The sequence below is a fragment of the Nyctereutes procyonoides genome, unplaced genomic scaffold, assembly GCF_905146905.1.
Source record: "Nyctereutes procyonoides isolate TBG_1078 unplaced genomic scaffold, NYPRO_anot_genome, whole genome shotgun sequence".
Taxonomy (NCBI): domain Eukaryota; kingdom Metazoa; phylum Chordata; class Mammalia; order Carnivora; family Canidae; genus Nyctereutes; species Nyctereutes procyonoides.
This window is the reverse complement of record NW_026575036.1, coordinates 5,257,034-5,269,322: the sequence shown is the minus strand read 5'-3', so window position 1 is coordinate 5,269,322 and position 12,289 is coordinate 5,257,034. Positions and strand designations below refer to the sequence as shown.

Below are 12,289 nucleotides of genomic sequence, written 5' to 3'. Positions count from 1 at the left end.
CTTTGTACGATGATGAAAATGTTCTATATATATGCACTCTCAAATGTAGTAGCAACTAGCTATGTGTGGTTAGTGAGCACTTCAAATGTAGCTTGTGTGGCCAAGAAACTGAATTTCTTATTTTCTTTAATTTAGATATAAGTAGCCACATGTAACTAGTGTCTGCCTTACTGGACAGCATAACTTCAGAGTACCAGTTTGTATCATGCCAGAAATGGAGCAGAGGGAAAAATGGGAAAAATGGCCTTTTCCTATGAGTGTCACAGAATCTTAGTTACACCATTCCTAAGGCTTTTATTTTTAATCTAACTCCTTCCAAGTCCTGAAATACCAAATCATTAGACTATTAGGAAACATGGGGGATAGGCAATGCTCTACTACTTCTATTATATTATTCCTCTCTTCTCCTTCTCTTTTCTCTCTACTTTCCTGTTGTCTCTCAAGATCAAGGATCAAGCACAGTGTCAGAAACACCATAATCACTGAATATGTGGTAGCTATTACAATAGACTTTTTCTGATTTTAAACAATACTATAATGAATACTTTTATGGAAATATTTAAACATATCTATAATTATTTCTATGGTGTATATCCTAGAATCAAAATTACCAAATCAGAATATAAGCTTTTCAAAGTTCACTTTCCAAATTGCTTTCCCAAAAGAATATATCAGTAACAGTGCCTCTAAATATACTGCACCTCTTAATTCATATCCATCAATCATATATTCCTTCAATCTTTCACAATTAGTTGCAAAATGAAATCTCACTGTTTCATTTTTGCACTTATTTGATTATAGACTACATTCATGTTAATTCTATGAGACTTTATGACACAGTCTTTTAGTATATTTCAAATGATACAAATCTTCTTTCCCTCAAATCTTTCTAAGTCTCTGGCTCAAATTCAGAATAATATTTTTCATACTCAAATGTCAAGAGTGTGTATTCTCTTGAATAGCTTCAGTATAATATTTGGTTTTCTGTAATAGGAATCCTTGTTTTCTGAAAGATTCTTAACATTTCTGACAGCAAAACAAATGAGTTTTCTCTGGAAATTACAACTTTCCTATAGAATTTTCAAGTTGTTTGCTCTCACAATCCCCAAGACTGTCTTTGGAGTGACGGAATTCTCCTGTCCTCAACTACTGCTAACCCCAGGCCCCTTGAAATTCCAGTCATGCCCTTACCTCCTTGGATCACCTTATTCCTTTTCCTTAGACCTCTCTTAGTGTGTTCTGTATCCCATAGACTTCTTCCTGGCTTTATATGTCTTCTTAGATACCTTGGCTATCTATAGCTTCCTAACAATTTTCATAAGACAACACATTGATTAGTTTAATCAACTACTCTAGAAGGTAGGACCAGAAAGAGTTGGTTAGTTTGGGAGTAAAGAAGGCCTAGGTGGGCAGGAGCAGACATTATGTCTGTAAATCAGAAACAAATACAAAAATCCAAGTAGAAATTACCAGTGTGGCCTGATGATTGTGAAGTTCTCCAGCCAGTAGGTGGAAGCAGACTCCTTTCTGTAAAGATAAACAATTCACACATCAGGTAGTCCTTTAGCGCTTGCAGTAAAACCAGTCTCATTCTCAAAGGATTAGCTCTTTCTTGGGCAATATTTATACAGCCACTAATCTCTATTCAAAGGAGATTAGGGGCCTTCATGAATTTAACCCATGCCTGGGATATTAGATTTCCACATAATTTCAGGTTGGGTGAAGCAAACGTAATAACTAAAGAGGAAAACATCATCTGAGGTTTCTAATGCTAATACACTAATCATGTTACATATTTAAATGAATTCTGTTCTTGTCCCATCTTCTTTTTTTGTTTTAATTTTTATTTATTTATGATAGTCACACAGAGAGAGAGAGAGGTGCAGAGACATAGGCAGAGGGAGAAGCAGGCTCTATGCACCGGGAGCCCAATGTGGGATTTGATCCTGGGTCTCCAGGATCGCGCCCTGGGCCAAAGGCAGGCGCCAAACCAGTGCGCCACCCAGGGATCCCCTCTTGTTCCATCTTCTAAGAAAGATAGTGCTATCTGGTTTAGGGTCAGAAAGGTAGGACTTGACAAAGAAGGGCAAATTCACAGAAGCAAGAAAAGCGGTAAGGGGAAGGGCATATATGATTTGGTAAAGGAGATAATGTGACCTGTGAACTCCATGAGGGCAGGAATATATCTACAATTTTTGCTTCAAAGGCTAACAGAGTTCAGGATACCTGGTGGATATCCATCAAATATCTGTCGAACAAAACTGTTAGTGATTAAATAGAAGTTCAAATGGGTCTCTTTTCAAGATTTGCTATCTTAGCTGTGTCCCTTGTAAAATTTATGTAATGTATAAAGGAAAGTTGAAGGGCAGTGGAGAATGATGATGTAGGAGGCTGAATAATGACCTCCAAAGATATCCTCATCCTTATCCCTGGGACCTGAAAATGTTCACTTATGTGGCAAAGGGACTGTGCATATGCGATTAAGGATCTTAACATGGGGAGAGTATCATAGATAATCTGGATTGACCCCGAATGTAATCATAAGATGATGCAGTGATAGAAGCAGAGACAAGCTACACATTTTGAACTTGGAGAAAGAGACCACAAGCCAAGGAATACAGTAAGTCACTAGAAGCTTAGAAAAGCAAAAAAATAGACTCTCCTTTCAGAGTCTCCAAAAGGAATCAGCCCTTCCAACACCTTGACTTTACCCCAGTGAAACTGATTTCAGACTTGAAGTCTCATCACCCAGAAGGGAATAAATTTGTGCTGGGGCAAGCCACACAGTTTGTGATACTTTGTATAGTAGCAATAGAGGAAAAGAACACAGGTGGTAACTGGCTTCTCATCCCTCATCTCTCTTTTTCTGTTGTCCTCCTTATACCTACTCTTCCAGAGACTGTCAATAGCAAAGTGTTCAATTAAGAGTTCTTGAACGTTGTATACACAAATCTCTTGTGGGTAGGGTTTCTGATAAGTGTTCCTATACAATATCCAGGAATCAAGGCTCATGGGTGGGCTCCAGGTAACATCCAATGGGCTGGTATTTCTACTGTTAATAACTACTCTAATCTCTTTCCGCTTACATTGTGATAGTAAGTTACCATATTTTCTTATGATCTCGGTGCCTAAGAGGATGCACCTCATATATCTCCAACTCCAGTTATTTGAACATAACTGACCAATAGTCTTGTAAAATTTAATCTTATTTTGTTATTTCCTTCTTGGAGGACAAATACATGTTATATCCTGAACATAATCTTGTTCCTTTTATCATGTTCCACTCATCTAGAAATGATCCTAGTTGTCTAGGCCATTGACCATAGTTCCAGTTAGCTTATTCTCTTCCAAAGAAGTTGATTCTGCTTCATTTACTATCACCTCAGATCAAGATCCTACTCCATATTGGTCATGCCAACTTGAACCTAATAGGGTCATTCACTCAGCCATAGATGTTTTATTTTCCTGCAGTATCCAATTGTTATTCTGCCCATTATTGATGATTCTAAAGATAATGTATGATCAAGCTCCTTGAAGTAGAAACATATTATAGTTGAGATCACAGACCGAATACAGACTGCCTAAGGCTTAAAGTCCAGCTCTTCCACTTAGGAACTCTGCTACCCAGTTACTAAACCATATCTCACTTTTTCTCATCTGTTAAAGATAATACCTGCCTTATCTGTTGTTGGGAAGATCAAATAAGAGAAATTTTGAAGTATTTAAAACAATTATGGCCACAAAAGGTCACATTTTTCATATTTCCAATTGTATAAAAGGTCCAGTATAGACAAATTCATAAAGACAGAAAGTAGATTAGTGGTTGACAGGGGTAGCAGCAGGGTAGGAAAGAGTGAGGAGTGATTGCTCATAAGTAATGAGCAATGAGTTTTGGGGGGCGGGGTAGTAATCTAAAATGAGATAGTAATGATGTTTCAACATATTTAAAAACCCACTGAATCGTACACTTTAAACTATTGAACTTTATGGTATGTAAATTTTATCGCAATTTAAAAACAATATGGGCACATTGTATTGGCTGCTACTTTATTTTTTTATTTTTATTTTTATTTATTTTTTTTTTAAAGATTCTCTTCATTCATGAGAGATACAGAGAGAGGCAGAGACATAGGCAGAGAGAGAAGCAGGCTCCCCGCAAGGAGCCCAATATGGGACTCGATCCCAGAACTCTGGGATCACGACCTGAGCCAAAGGCAGACGCTCAACCACTGAGCCACCCAGGGGCCCCTGACTGCTACTTTAAATTATTATTGTGGTCAGTGTGTCTGGTTATTCTCTCTTATATTAAAGAAGAGGTGCTATAGTTGAAGAGTGTTGCTCCAAAATTACTCAGTGTAACTGCTTTTGGAGATTAAGTTCTTAGGAAGCAATCAAGGTTAAAAGAGGTCATAAGGATGGTGCCATAATCCAATAGGACTGGTGTTGTATAAGAAAGGAAGACAGGAACGTTCTGTATTTTTAAGAAAGTAATGGGAAGGTAGAGTTGAATTCAGGGTTAGCTATGTATACTCTTTGTGACTTTCTGAAAATTGGTTAACCTCTCTAAGCCTCAGTGTCCCTCTCATCTGTAACACAGGGATCACAATATACACCTCTAGATTGTTCAGATCATTAATTGAAGCTATATATTTATAGAAGCACAATGCCTGTACTTAGTGATTGATAACAAATTACTATTAATATTCTACAGACTATTTTCGGAAACTAGGTAATAATAAAAGAAGAAGGATGAAATTGTAACTAGAGAGGGAACTGTAAGATCAGGAAGGAGTTGTTCCTCTTTCTCCCATCATTTTTTTTTTTTCTTCAATAGTGGAAGAAAAAGGAACTTACCATCTAATGGGAAGGTAATAGAAGAAAAAAACGCTGGAAACTGAAGCAGCACTTTATTTCAGACCCACGGCTTAAATTAGTATCCTGTGTACAGAAGCCAAGCGCTTGAGCTACCTTGTCCTTACAAGTTGGGGGAATAGGAGGCATGGAAATAACAGGTAGTAGGGAGCATTCAGGAGCAGGGCCACACATGAGCAGCAATTAATGTCCCTGGCTATCTGACAAATTCCTAGGGACTGCAGAATATTTTGATGAAGGCAAAGAATCCGGGAGCCCCTGCCATCAGAGTGACTGCATTCCTTGAGGTATGGCGAAGTGGACAGGAGAGTAGGTGATGTGATGTCCATGTACAGACGGCATTTTTGCCAGCTCCCAAGCAATCCAGACCCAGATTTATAATGGCGAAGACTCCATTTAAAAATGTACAATAAACACTCATCACAAACAGAATTGCAGTAAACTAAGTACTTTCAAAATGGCCAGGGTTCTGGTAGGTTTTTTTTTTAATATGCATTTCTGAATAAGGCAAAACAGATGCACTTGTTAGCCTCCTGAATACTTTTCTGTCTTGAAATTGGAATATTTCACTACTTTGGATTTTGCTTATGAAGCATGGAGTATGTTCCAATCACATTGGCCTTAGGCATGAAATAAATCAATGCCTGAATTTTTAAAATATGGATTTAATCCAAGCCAGACCTGGCCTAAAGCACTGTATAATCTAAGATTGAGTCGTACTGATGTTGGAGGCTGAATGTTTGAAAATGCAATCTATTAAAGGGTCTTATGTGTAGATGCACCTGAATAACCTCAGTAGTAAAGCCCCATTAGTTGCAAATAATACCTTAATAAATAAAGCCTTTCTGTAAAAATTCATCATGTAAAACTTTGGGTCGAAAGTTTGTTAGCTTCCAGTATGTGATATCTATTTACACATATTTTTAAAGGACAAACTGGTTTTTTTCTTTTTCTTTTTTCTTTTTTTTTTTTTTTTTAATTTTTATTTACTTAGGATAGTCACAGAGAGAGAGAGGGAGGCAGAGACACAGGCAGAGGGAGAAGCAGGCTCCATGCACCGGGAGCCCGATGTGGGATTCGATCCCGGGTCTCCAGGATCGCGCCCTGGGCCAAAGGCAGGCGTCAAACCGCTGCGCCACCCAGGGATCCCCTCTTTTTTCTTTTTTTAATGGAGAAGAAGCCTTCCTCATCTCAGATTTTTACTCAGTTATCCTATTTCTCTCAGATCTGTAATGTTTCATTCTTTCAGTCACTGGGTACCCATTCTGTGCCAAGATCATTTCAGTGGGAGACAACTATTCCTTGACACACTGTGGAACTTGCAGGCAATAGATAAATGAGCAAGAGGAGATACATATGTATATATATGAGCAATATAAAGAGAAATAAGATTAATGGAATAGAAAAGGATAGCACATAGTACTTTAGTTAGGGTTTTTGGATCCTGAGTGGAACAAAGTGAGTGGGGTGGAGAGGAGAAAATGAGAGATGAGAGAGGTAGCTCTGTTTAGTAATAATGTAAGGCCTGGGAAGGCCCCGGTCACATTACTTATCTATGATGTCAAAGATTATATGCTGTATTAGTATGGGTGCTCTATTTATAAAGTTATCATAGTTTCTCACACCAGTTATTGTCCCATTAGTCTATCTTGAACTTCAAAGGCCTTGACTCTCAACTCAGGTTGGCCAACGACAGGTACTGGCGATGAGTCAAGTAGCAACCTCACACTGCTAGGAGGTAACTTGACTTTGTGGGCTATAAGAACTTCCACTTCTGTGGTCTGGATCCTCCTATCTGTTAACTAATGACTTTTAAAATCACTTGCAGGGCTGACACTCTGATTACTAGGGTAGTAGGTATGGTGTCCCTTGATCATTGTGAGGTTCTCTGCAGTACATGAACTACCAAATATATAAATATATATATATATATATATATATATATATATATATATATATATATTTTTTACAAGTAAAGCCCTTTACCCAGCCTAGAAATCTATACCAGAAAGAAAAGAGAAAAATGAAAACAACACAGGAAAACTACTTTTGATTAGATACAGGCAAATACTGTAGAACAGAATTGAAAACTTGATTTTGTCAAAATCAAATCTGAACATCCTGGATATATGGTACCTTGTATCATATCACTATGTCTGCTGGTTTGGGGCTTTGAAGAAATTTCGACTACATATGGTGAGTGTCAAGAGCACTAGACCAGGCATCAGAGCTGTGGTTTTAAGTTTCTGCTCTGTTAAAACCTGACACTACAACTTTAGCTAGTCAGTTAAACTCATATAATACTCTTACAGGATCAGATTTTTTTGTATCTATAATGGAAGTAAATATTAATCTTAAGGTTATGTGGAATTAGAAAAAAATATATATACACACTAAAATGCTTTATAGATCCAGAAGAAATATGCATTATATATAAATGCAATATATATATGTATATAAGGATTATACATAAGTGGTCTTTTAGATTTCAAATGGATATTTTTGGAAGCTGATATAATAATCTTGAATTTATCTAGAAGAAAAAATGAAAATACTTAAGAAACTTTGAGAATGAATCATATGAAGGCAGGCATGAGTGGTCAGAAATTAAAATGTATTTTATGCATTTTTATACTATATGTAATTCTCATATAGTGTGATCCTGGGCAGAAATAGCATATTAATGAGATTAGAAACTTCCCACTCATAATTTAATAATTTGCAAAGGTAGAGAATAGGGACTTCTAAACACATAGCATTAGAGCAAGTGGCTAACAATTTGCCAAAATAATTCAGTTCTTCATCTCAAAATACTATATCAAGTGGCACCTGGCTGGCTCAGTCAGAGAGATTTTGGATCTTAGGGTTGTAAGTTCAAGTTCCACATTGGGTGTAGAGATTACTTTAAATAAAAAAATAAAATCTTTAAAAAATACATCAAAATAAATCCAGATATATTAAATATTTTTGGAAACTAAATTATAAAACATAGATAAATGCAGATAATTAGACCATCATAAGGTAAGAAAATTATTTTAAGCATATATATGTAGAATCTATAAAGGAGTATATGATTATAATTTTAAAATATTTAAGTAAAAAATTACATTAAACAAAAAATTAAACTCCTGTCATATATTGGATTATGTTCCCTCAGAATTCCTATGTTGAAGCTCTAACCCCAGTTTTCCAGAATGGGACTGTATCTGGAAATAGAACCTTCCAAGAGATGATTAAGTCAAAATGAAGCCATTATGGTGGGCCCAAGTCCAATCTGACTGATATCCTTATAAGAGCAGGATATTAGGATAGAGGAAGAGACACCAGGGATGCATGTGCACAGAAAAAAAAGGCCATGTGAAACCATTGAGAAGGCAGCTATCTGCAAGCCAAAGGGAGACCTCAGGAGAAAGCAAATCTGCCAACACTTTGATCATGGACTTCTGGTCTCCAGAACCATTGTTTAGATAAATTTCTTTTGTATAAACCACCCAGTCTGTGGTAATTTATTGTGACAGCTTTAGCAAAATAATACAGCCCTCAAATTAGAAAAATTATTACACATGGAACATACTTATGGCTAATATTATTAATAAAATAATCACCAAATAATGTTTGTGATAGATTGTGAACACAACCTATAAGAAATATGACCAGTAGACATAGGTTTTAATACACTAACAGGGAATCCCTGGGTGGCTCAGCAGTTTGCCTCCTGCCTTAGGCCTGGGGCATGATCCTGGAGTCTTGGGATGGAGTCCCATGTTGGGCTCCTTGCATGGAGCCTGCTCCTCCCTCTGCCTGTGTCTTTGCCTCTCTCTCTGTGTCTCTCATGAATAAATGAGTAAAATCTTAAAAAAAAATACACTAACAAAAAAATGAAATTGAAATGCCATTTTCAATTTATCAAATTGATAAATTGGTGAAGTTTGAGGACAGGTCATCTTTCAAATGCTGTTTGTGTGATGTTCTTTTGTCTTTCTCTTTTAGAATGTCACTGGTTAGTATATTTGAAACATTCTATCTCTAGGAATCTATTTTATTTATTTATTTATTTTTAATTTTTATTTATTTATGATAGTCACACACACAGAGAGAGAGGCAGAGACACAGGCAGAGGGAGAAGCAGGCTCCATGCACTGGGAGCCCGACGTGGGATTCGATCCCGGGTCTCCAGGATCATGCCCTGGGCCAAAGGCAGGCGCCAAACCGCTGCGCCACCCAGGGATCCCAGGAATCTATTTTAAAGAAAAAAATAAAGATAGGCAAAAGGATGCATGCTTGAAATTTTCCTTGTGATTTGTTTATATAGCAAAGACAAGACACATAAAAATAATTTATTAATAATTTAGCTCTTAAATCTTTGATTACATTAATAAAACAATCTTAGAATTGTAAGTAGGAGAGATTGAAAGTAAAAACAACTTTTTGTAGTTTTATTTTTTATAATTAAACTGCAGGTCTACTGAGGTAAAATTGACATATAAAGCTGTAAGATACCTAAAGTGTACATAGTGGTGATTTGACATACATATACATTGTGAAAGAATCTCCCATCTAGTTAATTAACACATCAATAACCTCACTTTTTGTGTGTGAGAACATTTAAGTTCTACTCTCTTAGCAATTTCAATTCTATAATACAGTGTGGTTTTTTTTAGAGAAGTATTGAAAATCTTTATTTGATAAGCCTGTGAAATATTATGCAGGTATCAAAACAAAATAAGATTATACGAATATATATATATTCATATATATATACGAATAATATTAAGATTATATTATTATAATCTTATTTTGTTTTGATGCCTGCATAATATATATATTTACCATAATATAAATATATATATATATATATATATATATATATATATATATATATATATACTTACCTACAGGCATTTCCAAGATACATTTTTAAGTAAAATAAAACAAGTTATGAATGATGTATAATGAATAATCTGAATTTTTTTAAAAATTAAGTGAGCAAAAATCAATACATGGATATATATTTTGGTACATGCCTTTTTTTTTGGAAGGGGAAGTTGGTGACTGGGTGACTGGCACTGAGAGGGGCACTTGACAGGATGAGCACTGGGTGTTATATGCTGACAAATCAAACTCCAATAAAAAAAATATACCAAAAAAAAAAGCTACAATACAGTGTTAACAAGGATAGTCACCATGTTTTATATTAGATTCTCAGATCTTATTTATCTTATAGCTGAAAGTCTGTACACTTTTACCAACTTCTCCCTACCTTCTCACCTTCTAGCCCCAGGCAACCATTCTATGCTCTGATTCTATGAATTTTATTTCTTTTCTTTTTTTTCTTTTTTTTTTTTTAGATTTCACACATAAGTGATATCATGTAGTATTTGTCTTTTTCTCTCTGGCTTATTTCACTTAGTGTAATGCCTTCAAGGTCCATCCCATGTATCACAAATGGCAGGATTTCCTCCTTTCTCATGGCTGAATTATATTCCATCGTATATAGAGATATACACCACATCTTCTTTATCCATTCATCCACTGATGGACACTTGGGTTGTTTCCAGATCTTGTCTATATAAATTATGCTGTGATGAACATGGAAGTGAAGATATCTTTTTAATATCCTGTTTCATTTCCTTGGATATATATCTAGAAGTGGAATCCTGGGTCATATGGTAGTTTTGTTTTTAAATTTTTGAGGAGCCTCCATACTGTTTTCTGTCATGGCTGCATGAATTTATATTCTTACCAATAGTTCACAAGGCTTCCCTTTAATCCACATTCCTTTCGACACCTTTTATCTCTTGTCTTCTTAATGATAGCATTCTAACAAGTGTGAAGTGATATCTCATTGTGGTTTTAATTTTCATTTCCCTGATTATTAATGATATTGAACATCTTATTATTTACTTGTTAGACATCTGAATGTCTTCTTTACAAAAATGTCTACTCAGTCCTTCTGTCCATTTTTTAAATAAAATTTTTATTTATTTATGATAGTCACAGAGAGAGAGAGAGAGGCAGAGACATAGGCAGAGGGAGAAGCAGGCTCCATGCACCGGGAGCCCGACGTGGGATTCGATCCCGGGTCTCCAGGATCGTGCCCTGGGCCAAAGGCAGGCGCTAAACCACTGCGCCACCCAGGGATCCACTTCTGTCCATTTTTTAATAAGATTATTTATTTTATTGCTGTTGAGTTGTATGAATTTTTTATATATTTTTACTATTACCTCTTATCAGATATATGATATACAAATATTTTCTCCCATTTTGTAGGTTGCCTTTTCTTTTGTTGCGGGTTTCCCTTGCTGTGCAGATGCTTTTTAGTTTGATGTCATCCCACTCATTTATTTTTGTTTTAGTTGCCTTTGCATTTGGTGTCAAATCCAAAAAATTGCTGCCAAGACTAGCATCAAGGAGCTTACTTCCTATGTTTTCTTCTAGCAGTTTTATGGTTTCAAGTCTTACATTTAAGTCTTTTAAATTTAACATTTTAAATGTTTAGCCTTATAAAAAGAGAGTCAATATATAGCATTTGTTATTTGACTTTTTGTATTTTTAAGAAGAGAAAAATGATATTAATGTATATTTTTAAAATTCTTGGATAACTTTCGGATAACGAATTGCAAAATATTTTTTGAAATTGCTAAATAAGTGGATATAATTTCCATATTGTTAGTGCAATCTAAAAGCAAAAATGCAGCACATATGGTACATGGAAGAATAAAGGTAAATGCAAAAAAGGAAATGTAAAGCAAAATGGAATAAAGAATATAAAAAGGAAAACTAAATATCAACTGTGATAATTATATTTGCTAATAGACAAAATTTTAAAGTAAAAAGAAAATCCAATTTTATGTTATTAATAAATTTCTAACCTTAAACAGAATGCAGAAAATCGAAAAAAAGGCAGGGCCAAAAATGTATAAAGTAAACATAATTAATAAAGACAGCAGAAATGGCATTATTATAATAAAATTCAAAAAAATGTATTAACTATAACAAATTTTAAAAAATCAAATTTATATATCATAAAGACATAACAGAAAACACATTAAGTTCTACAAATGAAAACTTGAAAAATTGGAAGCAATTCACAAAACTCATTCAATTACATTGAAAGATCTTAATATGTTTAAGTTTTAAAAAAAAGAAAAAAGAAAATAAAAAGAAAAGTATCAAAAGATGTGAAGATATAATTAATAGTTTTGATTTGGTAAATATATATTTAGTATTGTATTATAATCAATGAATATATTTTATTTCCAAAACCTGAACTTACTAATATTCATAACTTGATTTCTCTGGTTTAAATCCTCAATAAGTTTCCAAAAAGATAAACCGAATAGGCTACATTTTCTAATTATAAATGTGATTCATCTGAAAAATAAAAGACAAATTTATTTATTTTATTTATTTATTT

The 12,289-nt window shown here is 34.8% G+C and overlaps 1 protein-coding gene across 1 annotated transcript in view; it reads right to left on the bottom strand.

The window, feature by feature from the left end:
- The window catches only part of SLCO1B3 (solute carrier organic anion transporter family member 1B3), a 90,302-nt gene that overhangs the window by 75,188 nt on the left and 2,825 nt on the right, over positions 1 to 12,289 (bottom strand). Inside the window, exon 2 of the mRNA XM_055318647.1 lies at positions 1,471 to 1,527. The gene's annotated coding sequence lies outside the window, so the exon portion shown is untranslated. The remainder of the gene's footprint in view (positions 1 to 1,470; positions 1,528 to 12,289) is intronic.